The sequence below is a fragment of the Castor canadensis genome, chromosome 9, assembly GCF_047511655.1.
Source record: "Castor canadensis chromosome 9, mCasCan1.hap1v2, whole genome shotgun sequence".
Taxonomy (NCBI): Eukaryota; Metazoa; Chordata; class Mammalia; order Rodentia; family Castoridae; genus Castor; species Castor canadensis.
In genome coordinates, this window is record NC_133394.1 from 12,981,821 (window position 1) to 12,997,814 (window position 15,994).

A 15,994-nucleotide genomic window follows, 5' to 3' on the forward strand; every position below is an offset into this window, starting at 1 on the left:
AACAAAGGAGGTGAAAGGTCTGTTACTGAAAACTAGAAATCTCTGATGAAAGAGACTGAAGAAAACAAATACTTGGAAAAATATCCAATGTTTGTAAATTGGAAGAATTAACATTGTGGAAATGTCTATAACAAAAAGCTATGTACAGATTCAGTGCAATACCTATCAAAATTCCAATGTCATTTTTCACAGAAATAGAATAAATATTCTTAAAGTATGGAACTGCAAAAGACCCTGAATAGTTAAAACAATCTTGAGTGAAAAATAAGAAAGCCAGAGGTATCACACTGGTTGGTCTTAAAACATATTAAATAGTGATCATAGTATTACATATAATAAATACAGTAATCAAAACAGCATGATTAAAACAGACACATAGACCAATGGAAGAGGATAAAATCTCAGAAATAAATCAAAACCTATATGATCTATTGATGTTTGTTAAATGTGCCAAGAACACATATTGGTTTAAGACATTCTCTTCAATAAATGATACTGGGAAACCTATACATTCACATGCAAAAGAATAAAATTGGACACTTATCTCACACCATCTATTAAAATCAACTCAAAATGAATTAAATACTTACACTTAAGGCCTAGACCTTCAAAACTACCAGAACAAAACAGTGGGGGAAAGCTCCATGACTTTGATCTGGGCAATGATTTTTTGGGATATAACCCTGAAAGCAAAGGTAATAAAAGCAAAAATAGACAAGTGGGATGATATCAAAGTAAAAAGCTTCTGTGTAGCAGTCAAAAGTGAAAAGACAAACCAGGCAAGGGGAGGAAATAGTCACAAAGTATATTTCTGATTAGAGGCTTATGCTTAAAATATATAGGCCATTCAAATTACTTCATAGCAAGGAGCAAATATGAGCAAAGGACCTGAACAGACATTTCTCAAAAGAAGATATTTGAATGGCCAAGAGGTCCATAAAAACTGGTCAGTATCACTAATCACCAAGGAAATTAATGAGATATTAGCTCATACCTGTTAAAGTGACTTTTAAGTGCCTAACTTTAAAGATGAAAGATAAGCATTGGTAAAGATGTAGGGGAAAGGAACTCTTGCACATCATTGGTGAGACTGCAAATTGGAAAGCCACATGGAAACTGTAGGAAGGTTCCTCAGCAAGGACTCAATCCCACTTTATATTCAAGGGAACTGAAATCAACATGCTGAGGGATGTCTGCATGTCCATGTTCATTTTAGTATTATTTACAATAATTCAGATGTGGGATCAATCTAAACTTTCATCAGTTGAAGAGTGGATAAAAAATGTGGTACAAATATATGCTTCATCCTTAAGAAAGAGGGAGGGAAAATCCTGTCATTTGCAACAACTTGGCTAATTTGGAGGATGTGCTACATAAAATAAGTCAGCATATAGAAAGATGAATGGTGCATACCTCCATATGTGGAATCTAGAAATGCCACACTCATAAAAGTGGGGAGTAGAAAGATGTTTACTGGAAGTGGAGGGGAGGGAGCTGTAGACTGGGGAGGGAAGAATTGGGCATTGTTGATCAAGGGTGCAAAGTTTCAGGTAGACAAGAGAAATGGGTTTTAAGACCCATAGTCAGTAATAATGCATTGAATATTCTTTTAAATAATAAGAGTAAATTTCAAATATCTCATTGTGAAAATTATAGGTAATCAAGGCAATGGATATATTGATTAACTTGATTAGCTTGATTTTGTGTATATATATCAAAATGTCACATTTTACCCCAATGTGTACTATTATGATTTACCAATAAAAATAATATCAATAATTAGAAACTTTTATTTGCCTTGACTTTATTACTTTAAGCAGGGTTTGAATAAGAGTATGCTATTCCTAATATCACATTTTTAGTTTTTAAAGAAATATATCTAAAGTTTCCCCACTTAGTTTGCTTGGGTTTTTGGTAGTTATCATTTCATAATTTCTTTTCTGATAATTTAGACTTGTTATTTTTTTCTACCTTGGGCCAATTTTGGCAACCTGATATATATATATATATATATATATATATATATATATATGTATGTATATATAGATGTGTATATATATATATGTGTATATATATACATAATACACATATGCACATATGTACACACCTAAATACAATGCTACATATTGTATACAATTTATAACTACATAAAATACATTTTTGTACTTGTTTTAAATTCTTGGTCTTTATGGTATTCTTTTATGGGTGATGGTATTTGATTCTCACATCTATAATACTGATAAATATTTCCAACTCCCAGGCTGGTTTTTTTTTTTTTCAGGATACCTCTCCTGGAAGCTTTCACTTTCTTTTTGTTTGTTTGCTTTGGTGGGACTGAGGTTTGAACTCAGGGCTTTGCGCTTCCAAAGCAGGTGATCTACCACTTGAGACACATCTCCATTCCTTACTCTTTTGTATTAGAGAACAATTCTGCACTTATCAATACATTATGAAAAATTTCCTCTTATTTCTGCATGATTTGTGTGTGAGGGTAAAAGTTTCTCTTCTTCTTCAAGCTAGCATCTTGCAATTTTAAAGTGAGATGTATTCGTTAGCTGCTATTTCTTCTTCCTTGGTACATTGTGTAAGTATACATGTTTATTGTGATGCTTTGGGTATGTTGAAACCTCATGCATTTTGTCACCCTAGATTCTTTCACTGACCCCTTAGTCCACTGTCTAGACTTACCTCTGCTCACTGCCTCATGTACTCTGTAGGCTCAGGTAGGCCGAGTATCATGAATGAGTTGACATTTTTGTTGTATAGACGTCTCTGGTTTTTTATAAAGATGAAGTTAAAATTGACTCACATAGGGCCATGAAATAATTCCCAAATTATATTGGTCAAGGGGTACAAACTTTCAGTTATATGGTTAGTAAGTTCTGAGGATTAATTTGTATCTGGGTGACACTAGCACTGTATTGTATACTTGAAACTTGCTGAGAGAGCAGATCTTAGATATTCTCAACATAGACACACACACACAGGTCTCTGTGAGGCAACGGGTGTACTCATTCATTTGATTGTGGCAATCATGTCATAATATTTAGGTATATCAAAACTTCAGGTTGCACACCTTGAATACAATTGAGTCTCTAATTATATCTTAATAAATCTAGAATAATGACCACAGTCAAAATGAAACGTAACACCACTGTGCTAAATTTTTCACTTTCATGCTGAATAGCATTGTTTTATAATAAATAAATAATAAATGTCTCCAAGATGATTTTAGTGTAATAGAATATATCATTTTATGGATGTTGTAGAACCTATTCAATAGTTCCTATTAGTATGGGTAGATAATAGAGTCTTTGAAGGCTGATTCTCAATTCAAATCACTACTAATCAAATATTTAAGTAATTCTACATAGTAGAGAAATCTTAGCATTTTCTAGTGTCTATGTATGTCTGAAAGACAAGGGAATTCCTGTACAACATACAAAAATAAAAGCACCTGCTTGTTAGCTGACTTAATCTTAGGGAAAAATTAAAAGGCTAGAGTGTTACAAATTGGCAACATGAGACATATAAAGTGAAGACATGATTATCCAGATAATATAAATTAATTTCCTATCCTTGTTGACAAAAGCTGAGACCCCACACAGCAGCCTGATGTAATCTCATTACCCTACTTAATTATTTGGCACACACATGGGCCATTTTTGGTGTGTTACTGTTATTCCTGGCAGATGAATAAATTCCACTCAGCAGAAATAAATTAGACAGCTTGCCACTCAAACTAATCCCATGGTGCTTTGCTCCCTCTGCTCAAAAGATGTGTTGACAGCTATTGGGCATTTACTTAGCCATTTCTCGATAATAAGGTATGATAAGTGTTATTAACATTTTAAAAGTATTATCGTTGCATCACCTTAGGATTTGAAAGTCTAATTAAAGAAAATTTAAGACATTGTAAGTCCCCCAGAGTTAGGTTTATAGTGTGCAACCCAATCAGAGCTAAGGATTCAGTTGGGAACTGAGTATATTAAGGGAGATTGTAGAAATATTCCAGTTAGGACATGGTTACTCACAAAACTGAAATGTCAATAAAATGGATAAAACGTGGTAGGTAGAGAGACGCAGGTCAATGACTGCTGAACGAAGAGAACTAATTCAGGATCCTTTCTATAGATATCATAGGAGCATGGCCTGGAACACACGTGTCAGTGACTCACACTGTCCTGTTGCTGTCACACTGAGTATGACTGGTGGTTTTGACACAAAATTAACAGTCAAGAGAGAAGGGCAAGCAGATGGTTATCTCTGCTCTGGTAGACAGCATCTGTACCGAACATGAAACTCACTCTGTCTCATTTACTGACATAATCTATCTTTATTTTATTTCTTTTAATATAGCATGTTTAGGTAATGCACTTTTTAAAATAGGTGAGCACATCTACTAGTTTAATTAACCCAAGACCTAACAGTTATTAGAGTGGATCTGAAGAATGTAAGATAGAAACTAGAAGAAAAAAATCAACTATTTTTTATCTCTAAAATTTTATATTTAAGGTCATTTTCTTGGAACATGTATGTTTGACATAGATGAATATATTTATATATTCCTTTCTTTTAGGCTGAGGTATTTATGACTTCTTGTGTAAAAAAAAGATGTGTAAGTCTGAGACTCACCAGGACAAAGGACAATCTTCATTAATTTGACTGGGACTGGCGGGGGGTGGGAGAGGTAAGCAGATCTCTTTAATATTCTGGTTGTAGAGGAATACTTGGAAAATATTTATGAAATTATGCATTTTCTGAGCAATAGTCTTCATATCCTACTGCCTTGGGGAAAGTTTATGGGAAAGCATGGGGTAAATCAGCTCTGTGCTAGTTTGCGTAATCTTGCCCCTAGTACATCAATTTACTGGTATTAGTAGTATTTCACAATAGGCTTTTTAAAGATGCTTATATATAAACACAAAAGTATTTTTCCTTTACTTTTTCCTCTCAGTCACTTACTTGTTAACCTCTTAAACTTTTATATCCTTGAGAAAAATTCATGGAATATTTTCAGTATAGAGCAAAATTCTACTTTCTGTTCTTGAGCACAATGATTCAAGTTTGATGTATGCCACACCTAGGTGGAAATGCTTGGTATCATATATCTTTTTAGTAGCACTAAAAATTTATATCAGGAGTCATGTGAGCAAGGTAAGCCTTATAGATATTACTTTGATGTTTTTAGGGCCTACAAAACTGATCACTCATCATCAAGAAAAAGAACAAAGGAGAACACAAGTAGTTTTTTTTCTTTTCTTAAATCAAGTTCGGAATTCTTGTTTATCCTGAAGAGTATCACTCGGTGTCATAGAGATGATCAGAAATGGACCTCACCAATGTATATGAGTCCAATAAGGGCTTAATATCAATTTAATCAGTTTAAATAAATAGCTCTGAAAATTCAGTTACTCTGATTTTCTTTCAGAATTGGTCTCTAACAGTTGTTATTGTTTGTTATAACTTTTTATTAGCATATAATAGTTGTTCAGAGGGTTTCATTGTGACATTTACATATGTGCTTACAATATGTCTTAATTAGATTCATCCACTCCATCATTCTCCCTCCTGCCCTCACCCTTCTTAGAACAATTTTAACAGGTTTCATTGTTTTATTTTTGTATAGGTACACAAAATACATCCACCATATTCGCCCTCCTTCACTCTGTCTGTTTACCCACCCCCTTCCCATTGGGACCCACCCTCAGACAGGACCTGTCTTACCTTCTTGTCCTTTGTTTTTTAAGTGTATATTCATTATTCAAGGAGGGTTTTTCTGTGGCGTTTCACACATACATAGATTTTATTCTAATCACATTAGCCCTTTATTTACACTTTAAAAATACATACATTACATTATCCTTATCTATAGTCATTGTATTGTATACTAGAATGCCAGAATTTATTTCTTCTCTGTATCTATAACTTAGCAGTCAAGGGCCAACCTTTCCCCAGTCCTCCCTCTCTTCTACAATTGCAGCTGAATATACTTTAAGGTGATCTGGAACAGTTTGTCATTCCTGAATATCTATTATTAACTCTTATTCATTTTATAGGTTAGATCTATTGTTGGCACTTATTAAAAAAAACAAACAGGTCAATTAAGTTTTTTTGTCCTTTATTGTTGTGCTGGGTGGGGTACATCGTAGCATTTGCAATGGTTCTTACAATGTATCAACTATATCACACTTGAATTCACTCCCTCCACTGCTCCCCTTTATCATCCCCAATTCATGGAGCTGTTTCAGCAGGTATCATTTTGTATTTACATACAAAAGTACACAGTATTTGCACCATATTCACTCCTCTACCCCCTTTTCCCATGTCTTTCCCCTCCCACTGGTGCCAACCCTCCCCCCTGGGCAGGGCCTTTTCCACCCTCCTATTCTCTGATTTTGCAGAAGAGAAAAGATAAAAAGAAAAACAAGACATTTTTGCTAGTTTGATATAAAAGTGGCTACACTGGGAGTTTCCTTGTGATATTTCCATGCGTTTATGTATTGTACCCCCAATTGGTTTATCTCCTCTGATTATCTATATTTTACCTTAGTCCCTTTCTTATGATGGTTTCAGCTGGTTTAAGATTTCTATATTCATTCTTGTATAGAGAGTATATCGCCCATATTCAAGTTCTTGGTTTCCTTCTTTTACCCTATCCCTCCCATATATGACCTTCCCTTAGTGTGACCAGTGTTTCATAACACTGCTGTATTTGTATGGGGTCTATATTCCACTTAGGAGGAAGAACATGATTTTTGTCCTTCTGAGCTTGGCTAACTTCCATTCATTTACCTGCAAATGACAAAATTTCATTTTTCTTAGTGGCTGAGTAAAATTCCATTGTATATAAATATCACATTTTCTTAGTCCATTCATCAGTAGTTGGTCATCTTGGCTGTTTTCATATCTGAGCTATTGTGAATAGTGCTGCAAAAAACATGGGTGTGCAGGTCTTTGTTGTAAGCTGATTCATAATCCTTTGGTTATATCCCTAGGAGTGGATCATATCTATGTTTAGTTTTTTAAGAAGCCTCCATATTGTTTTCCAAAGTGGTTGCACTAGCTTACATTTCCATCAGCAGTGTATGAGGGTTCCTTTTTTCCTACATCCTTGCCAACATTTGTTGTTGGTGGTGTCCTTGATGGTAGCTATTTTAAAATCTTAGTGTGGTTTTGATTTGCATTTCCTTTATGGACCAGTTAAATTTACAGAGTTTACTTCAGCAAGAAAAAAGGTTTCAGGACTGAGAAGCAATCTACACTGAAGATGGTTCAAAATGCCCTCCCCCACCACATGTACAGGAAGTGACATGCTGAGACAATCTGCTGTTCAGGAGGCTGAGGTGGAGGACTACCTGAACCCAGGAATTTGAGACCACAAAAACCCCCAGAAACAATCTGATTGTCTGCAGTTGGCATTTGGCTTATGTGGACATGAATGGAACAGTTGGTAGCCTGTGATTGGCTGAGATTCAGTTGCTTGGTTACAAGTGTACACTGCTTATATTGTATTGCAATTTGTTTACTCCTGTAGCTAGGTTATAGTTCACTATGTATAGACAATGCTTTTGGCCGAACTTCTTGTTCCAAGTATGGAAAACGATTTGGGTCAAGTTTATTTTGGCTCAATACACTTATATTTGTAACTTCATTGAAATCTCACACTAGTACTTCAAAGAAAATATTCCTATTTTTCAGGTAAGGAAACTGAAACTTAGGAGAGAAAGTGAGGAAAAGCAGCTAAGTTTATTGTACTGAGTGGCTTTGCATCACAGTTTAGCTGCTCTCTGGATGGAGAGCTTTGACTAGCCTAGATTTGAAGGACATTTCCCCTAAGATTTTTCCTTGAGAGTATACTATTTAAATCTGTTCTTCATTTTAAGCTTGGTCTGTGTTGTGTCCCCTCAAAACTTAAATGCTGAAACCCCAATCTGTACTGTGACTGCATTTGGAGATGGGATCTCTAAGGAAGTAATTAAGACTAAATAAAATGGCCAGGGTAGAACCCTGACCAAACAGGATGGGTTGTACTCATAAGAGACTCAGAGCGCCTCCACCCCCTCTCTTTCTTCCATATGAAGACACAGTGAGAAGTAGATCATCTGAAGCCAGGAAAAGTCCCTCACCAGAAACCAAACCTTGCAGGACTCGGACCTTCACTTCCAGCCTCCAGAATGGTGATAAAATAAATTTCTTTTGCTTTAGCCCTACTTTGTATATTCTGTTTGTTGTGGCAACCAAAACCGACTAAGCTAGGACATCATAAGGTATGTTTGAACATTCTCTTGTTCACTCGACTGGTACACTGGTAAAAAAAAAATCAGGTGTGCAAAAAGGGATACACATCCACTTTCAATGAACAAACCTCAGGTTATTATTTAATTATTTGTTGTAAATGACCACATTCATTGTATATTATTGTTAATAACATCATAAATGTAAAGTGCTTATAAAATCCTAGTTCATTTTCTATGTATTTAAATAGCAAGGTAAAGTTTCTATGACAAATAATCCATAAAAGGAAATTTATAAAATAGTTGACACTATGTGATTGATATATATGTATAAAAGAAATATAGTGCATTGGAAGAATTTGCACAGTCATGCAATTACATAATCTCTGTGGGGATGCTACATATAATCATATCTGTTTTTTCTTGTTTAATTTTTAATATTTTTAGCATTAAAATATGCAAAACAGAATAAAAATTCCTAACCAAATCAAAAGCAAGTTCATTATTATAGATCAGCAAAGTATATATTTTCTTTCACAGAAAGGCAGAGTTTTATCATAAAGAATTAACAGATTGGATGTCTTTTTCCAGAAGATCTATGCATTAATTCCCCACTACAAATAGAAAACCAAAATGTTGAGTAAGTAAATTTGGAATCATTTGACAAAAGCTGCAAACAAGCTCTTTTAGTTGGGTGAGTGAGGTTCCTGTGTCCTATACTTTGGACAGGGGTTACAAGGGTTGCAGTCCGGCTTTATTTCTGTAGAAATCTCCCTCGGGGGATTGTTAGGGCAATGTTCAGGGAGAAAGAACCATGGATTTGGAGTCAGCAGACCTGGATTCAACTGAGTTACCAGCTGAGCCATCGAAAAAGTCACTGAGTCCTCATTGGAAAAGCAGAGAGAACAATGCTATATCCTTCACATTGTTTTCATTACCATCAAAGTAATGCGTGTAAAGGTTTGTGACCCATAGCATTCTATGTAAATGCCAGCTATCATTTATTCTGAAGATGACTATTATAATCAAAGTTATTAAAATTATTGAAATGTAGCAGAAGCTGTTGCCCTGGAAATATTAATGGTTGTAACTGTTGCTGTGTAGTCCTAATCATGCTAGGACAATCCCTTTGCACAGTCCTGGTGGGACTAGGGTTTAAACTCAGGGCTTTGTGCCTGCAAAGCAAGCATTCACAGACCAGGCACTCTGCCACTTGAGCCACACCTCCAGTTTCCTTTGCATAGTCTTAATTTTTGTTCTGATCATTTTACTGGCAGGCAGTAAAAGCTAGAGTTCAGGCACATTTTCAATCAACAGCTGTCTAAACAGAAAATAATTTTGCAAGTTCTAACTCTCATTCATTTGATGTTGATCATAGAAATCTATTTAGTGTTTCAGAACCAAGTCCTATGGCTACAGCAGCAAATTAAACAGAATTCCTGCCCAGTGGAGTTTATGATCCAATGGAATGGGAGAAGGTGGCTAACGGTTATAGGTAACTTTCTTTGGTTTTGCTTATGTAAGTGTTTGAATATTTTTACCATTGAAACATGCAAAATAATAAAGAATAGGATATGAAATAAAAATGAATGTATCATAGGCCAATAACAATATGTGAGAAAGCACTAAATATAATGAATGTGATGACAAAAAAACAAGCAGCCTGGGGAGATAGGCTGTAGGTCAGGTTGGGGCAGCAGATCTGAGAAGGAGACTCCAGTGCTAAGTTTTTGTAAATGTTCTCAGGAAGGCAGCAGGATTGGATGGAGGGAAAAGCTGGTCCACAAAACAGGCACAACTGGGCCTTGTTGGCCCACTGGGAGTGAAAAAGCTGGATGGGTCTTTGGGTTGCCTTGAGTTACAGCAGGAGGGTCAGAACTGGATGCAAGCTGTGCACTGGGAGGACAAGTCTGACCTTGTGGAGGTGGCTTTCTTCTGTTGAGGGCTTTTCTTCAGAGAGGTCTGACAGCAGTGAGCCAGTCCTAGTGTGTTCACTGGGGGAGGGAGTTGGGGAGGAGGTAGGATTGCTTTTTTAAAAAGGGTGAACAAGAAAGTCCCTTTCTATACTTTGAGAATATATTTCTTTTTTTATTGTTGTGCTGGGTGGGGGTACATTGTGGCATTTATAAAAGTTCTTACAATATATCAAAATGTATCATACTTGAATTCACCCCCTCTACCAATTCTCCTTCATCTCCCCTCCCCCACTCCTGGAATAGTTTCAACAGATATCATTTTTCCGTTTACCTACATGTGTACACAGTATTTGCACCATTTTCACCCCTGTTCACCGTTTCCCCACCTCCTCCCCACTTCCACCAGTACCAACCACCCCAGGGAAGGCCTGTTCTGCCCTCCTGTTCTCCGATTTTGTATGACAAAAAAAGAACAAAAAATGACATTTTTTCTTGTTTAAGATTGCTACACAGGGAGTTTCCTTGTGATATTTCCATGTATTTATTATAACCCCATTGGTTCATCCCTTCTATTTTTCTTCTTTCTACCTTAGTCCCTTTCTTATGGTGGTTTCAACCAGCTTAAAAATTCTATATTCATTCTTGTGTAGAGAGTACATCAACCACATTCACCTTCTTCTCTTCCTTCTTTCCCCCTCCCTTTGGACAGTATATTTAAAGGACATGAAGGAGAAGCCATATAGACATCAGGGGAAGAATATTCCTGAGAAAGAGAACTTTAATTTTCATTTTTAGATTCATCACATAGATAATCTCTGCAATTTCTGTAATCTGCCTTTTCACCCATATTTACCTGGTTGTCACTAATAATATTAAAAACAAGGATGTTATTGTTACCATGTAATTGCAAGCTTTACTTTTAGAAATAGATATGCATACTTTTCATAAAATGTTACTGCATTATTAATTAACTAGTTGATCATTTAATTGCTCCTTGATTTCAAAGTTATTGCATTGGGAGAGACTGACAAATAAAATAAGCAGGTAAAATACAGTGTATGGAGGGGCCTGGTGGGGTTGAGCCAGGAAAGGAAGGTACAGAAGGAATTGGGTGGAATGACAGCATTCATACACCAGAGCAGAGAAAAATGGGTGAGACGAGTAAGTTTGCCAAGTTTTGTTTTAGCTTTTACTAGCTAAGAGCTAGTGACCTCCTAAGCAAACCCCACACATACATGTTGTCATTGCTAAAGAGGAACCACATCTTTAGATTCAGGCAAAGCGTGCCTCACGGAGTAAGCTGGCAACTCTGACCCAAGCTAGCTGCAGCTAGAGTGATGATGGCAAGGTCTCCAAAGAGCCAATGCTCAACTCCCAGCACTAGGGTGGGGGAAAGTACTTCCTTCCTTGGCCATTCTTCAGTCTGGAGCTAAGGAGCCTCCTCAGTTCTGGGAATCTATCTCCTCCTCTCCTGCTCCATCCCAGGACTAGGACCACCATTCACTCAACGATGATGCTAAAGGAGATCTGACCCTAATATTCTGCAAATAAATTTTCACTCTTTTCAGCATCACTGCTCCAAGAAGCCTCACATATAAGCAGTAATGCCAGCATGGTTAAGAAAGTGAAAAACCACTGATTTCCCTGTTACCTTGAACATCCCTTGACTTGGGCCTTCTGTAAAATATAAAAATGAAATAGTGTATTTTAAAAGATATTTGCTAAATCTCTCTAAATTTTATTTCCCATGTTCACAGCAAATTTTCTAACTTTGATCTATAAAATACAGTACATGTACAGCCCCCCCTCCCCCTTTTTTTTATAGTCACTTCTAGAACAGGCTGGAAACTTGAGCGAGGCTATTTACATAAAACTGAGTTGTGGTTGATTCATATTCTAGCATATCTTGAGATCCTCATACCTGTTGCTAATGACAGTAATGAATAATTAATGCCCAAATCATTAGTTTCTTAAAATAACTCCACTTTCCCTGCATTTTCTTGCATTTCTGAGTAAAATTAGTTAGAAAAAAGTCTGTAGTGAAACCCCAGGACTTATCGCACTGAGTGAAAAACAGGGACAAAGAAGAGGTGTTAAGTTCTTTTTTTTTTTTTTTTATTATTCATATGTGTATACAAGGCTTGGTTCATTTCTCCCCCCTGCCCCCACCCCCTCCCTTACCACCCACTCCACCCCTTCCTGCTCCCCCCCTCAATACCCAGCAGAAACTATTTTGCCCTTATCTCTAATTTTGTTGTAGAGAGAGTATAAGTAATAATAGGAAGGAACAAGGGGTTTTGCTGGTTGAGATAAGGATAGCTATACAGGGCATTGACTCACATTGATTTCCTGTGTGTGGGTGTTACCTTCTAGGTTAATTCCTTTTGATCTAACCTTTTCTCTAGTTCCTGGTCCCCTTTTCCTATTGGCCTCAGTTGCTTTAAGGTATCTGCTTTAGTTTCTCTGCGTTAAGGGCAACAAATGCTAGCTAGTTTTTTAGGTGTCTTACCTATCCTCACCCCTCCCTTGTGTGCTCTCGCTTTTATCATGTGCTCATAGTCCAATCCCCTTGTTGTGTTTGCCCTTGATCTAATGTCCACATATGAGGGAGAACATACGATTTTTGGTCTTTTGAGCCAGGCTAACCTCACTCAGAATGATGTTCTCCAATTCCATCCATTTACCAGCGAATGATAACATTTCGTTCTTCTTCATGGCTGCATAAAATTCCATTGTGTATAGATACCACATTTTCTTAATCCATTCGTCAGTGCTGGGACATCTTGGCTGTTTCCATAACTTGGCTATTGTGAATAGTGCCGCAATAAACATGGATGTGCAGGTGCCTCTGGAGTAACAGTCTTTTGGGTATATCCCCAAGAGTGGTATTGCTGGATCAAATGGTAGATCAATGTCCATCTTTTTAAGTAGCCTCCAAATTTTTTTCCAGAGTGGTTGTACTAGTCTACATTCCCACCAACAGTGTAAAAGGGTTCCTTTTTCCCCACATCCTCGCCAAGGTGTTAAGTTCTTGACATGCTAACTACATTTGCATGTCCTCCCCTTGTTCTTTCTGCTCTTGAGTTTAAATACCTTTGACAGGGCACTGGTGGCTCATGCCTGTAATCCTAGCTACTCAGGAGGCAGAGATCAGGGGATCATGGTTTGAAACCAGCCTGGGAAAATAGTTTGAGAGACCCTATCATGAAAATATCCAACACAAAAAAGCGCTGGTGGAGTGGCTCCAGTGGTAGAGCACCTGCCAAAAAAGCATGAGGCTCTGAGTTCAAACCCCAGTACTGTTGGTGGTGGGGTGAAGTCTGTGATTAGATTTCCAAATTCTTTGTGTCCCACAGGGAAGAGCCCATGGCAGGACACGTGGATGTAAATGGAATTTACTAAAAGTTAGGGAAGGGAAATACAGGCGGAAGCTATGATTCTCTTCTCCAGGTGCTTTTAAAACTTATGCTGACCTATGGGAGGGGAGGAGACAGGTGATTCCCATCAATAATCAATGAGTGGGGAGGGGCATGGGTGGTTTCCCAGCCAGGTGAGAGCGGTCCCTGAGTCAGAGCATGGTCAATCTGAAATGCAGGATTTTTCTATGAGTCCTGAACTTTCCCTAATCCTACCTTGCCTCAGTACCACACAAAAAAAAAAAAAAAAAAAAAAAAAAAAAAGTTCAACTACCTTTGATTCCAGAAGGAAAAGGCTTTGCTCTGCTCTGCCAAGGCTCACTTTTTTCCTCATGATCGGAAGTGTTTGATGGTTTTCATAATTACTCACAGAAAGTGGAAGAAGAGCTGACACATTAAACAAAAAGCATCTTGCAAGACCCCAAATTCTTTTGTCTTTTACCTGCAAAATTATTCATGTATATGCCCACCAAAAAGAACACAGGAATCCAATGAGAGAAATTGCTTGTAGACAGATCATAGCCCTTTAGTGCTAAGTGATTCTTATGTCACCAGCCCCAACCTATATTCTAGGCAGGTACTCCAACACTTGAGCCATACCCAGTCTTTCCCAACCTATATTCTGAACGAGACAACTGAGACCCAGAGGAAGATGACATTTTCACACTGGTCATTCTGAGGTTAGAACAGGTCTCAAACCCCTCATCAACTGTGCCTGTCAACAGCCAGCCCAAGACTTCAGGGGACCCTCCTGAGAGTTTGTTGAGTCTCTGTGCAGGTTTTCCATCTAGAGTCCTGGCCCTGCAAACTCTAGCCACCCTGGCTTTCCTTAGTCTTGGCTCTGCCTCCTTATCTCAAGAAGACCCCATGGGGAACTTGGGAGCCCTGCAGGCTGCAGGCTGGCTGATGGAGCTCAGCTGTGTTTTGTTCCTCTCCTTCTCTGTGTGATCAGAGTTCTCAGATGCCCATTTTCACTGACTGGGAGTCATTGTTTCATGGAGTGATGTCACTTCCTTATCTTTTCTTTTCCTTTGTTCTTTTTCTAACTTCTAGAGTTCATGTTTAGTTAGCTTTAGTTTTTCTAAATCACATTTTCCCTTTTGGGTTGCTTTTCTATTTCTGTAGGCTATTTATTAACTTCATACAAGCTCTGAATTGTAATACCTAGAGATTTGTTTTATCACTATGTAATGGTCTTCTTTATCTCTGAAAATGCTTTATTCATAAATTTTGTCTGATATTAATATAGCTACACTGGCTCTCTAAATTCTTTACAGCCTCTTTACATATTGATTGAGATATAATACACACACAAAAAGGAGATTGGAGGACAATCACCTTCAGTTTTGAGTTCAATACACCTTTTCTTATGTATTCAGTCATATACCCATCACCTCTGTCAAGAAACAGTCTCAGTATCCCAGCAAGGCACCAGCTTTATTTCAGCTGTTTTCTGTGTATACTTTCTTCCAATTTCCGCAACCTTAGTTGGAAAGAGTCTTCTTCTACACAGTATGTGATTTTTTAGTAAACTTGTAGTACATTTATTTATTTACTGCTATATTAATACCCAACTCACTAGGTATCAGCAATATCTTCTATACCTATTCTCCCTGCAATAAAAATAGAATTGCTCCATTTATTTAGAATTTCTATGTGCCTATAGAGGGTGTTTTAATTGCTGGTGCTAAAAGTCTCAATCCATATTTTCTTTTAGTATTTTCCTGCTTTTATTTTTACATTTTAATCTTTATAATATGAAATGTGTCACATTATAAAGAATAAGTAGTAAATATCCAATTTTTTTCTTCTTGATTATCTAGCAAGTGTTTTGAACAACTTATTTTTATTGATTTGAAAATCTACTTTTCTTATGCAACAAAATTATTATGTATCTCTTAGATATATGTAAATCAGCATATAAATTAGTTCTGCGTCATATTCTATTGATGTAAATCCTATTCTTTGCCCATTCTGAAGTCTTTTAATTAGTATCTAATTTACATGACTTTATGTTATGTTACGATGGCTAGCTAGGAAAATCTCCCATTAATTCTTTTTTTTGGAATTTTCCTAGCTATTTGTAGCATATTTGTTTTCCTAGATCAGGACATTTTGATCTCTGTAGTGTGGGCATTTGGGGTGAATAAGTCTTTGTGGTAAGTGTGTAGGGACAGGGGGATAATGTTTAGTGCACCTCTGACCTCTACCCATTGTGAGCCTGTGGCACCTCCACCAGCTGCGACAGACAAGACTGACTCCAGACATCACCAAACATCTCCAGGATGGGTGTAAAACTGGGCTGTTTGAGAACTATTTTTCCGGTAAGCTTCATAAAGATTTTGTCGGGGGATAGTAGTATGGTTATCCACGAAGAACGAGGAGTCAGATGATCTCAGCTCAAAGCTGTGCACTTACACTCTTA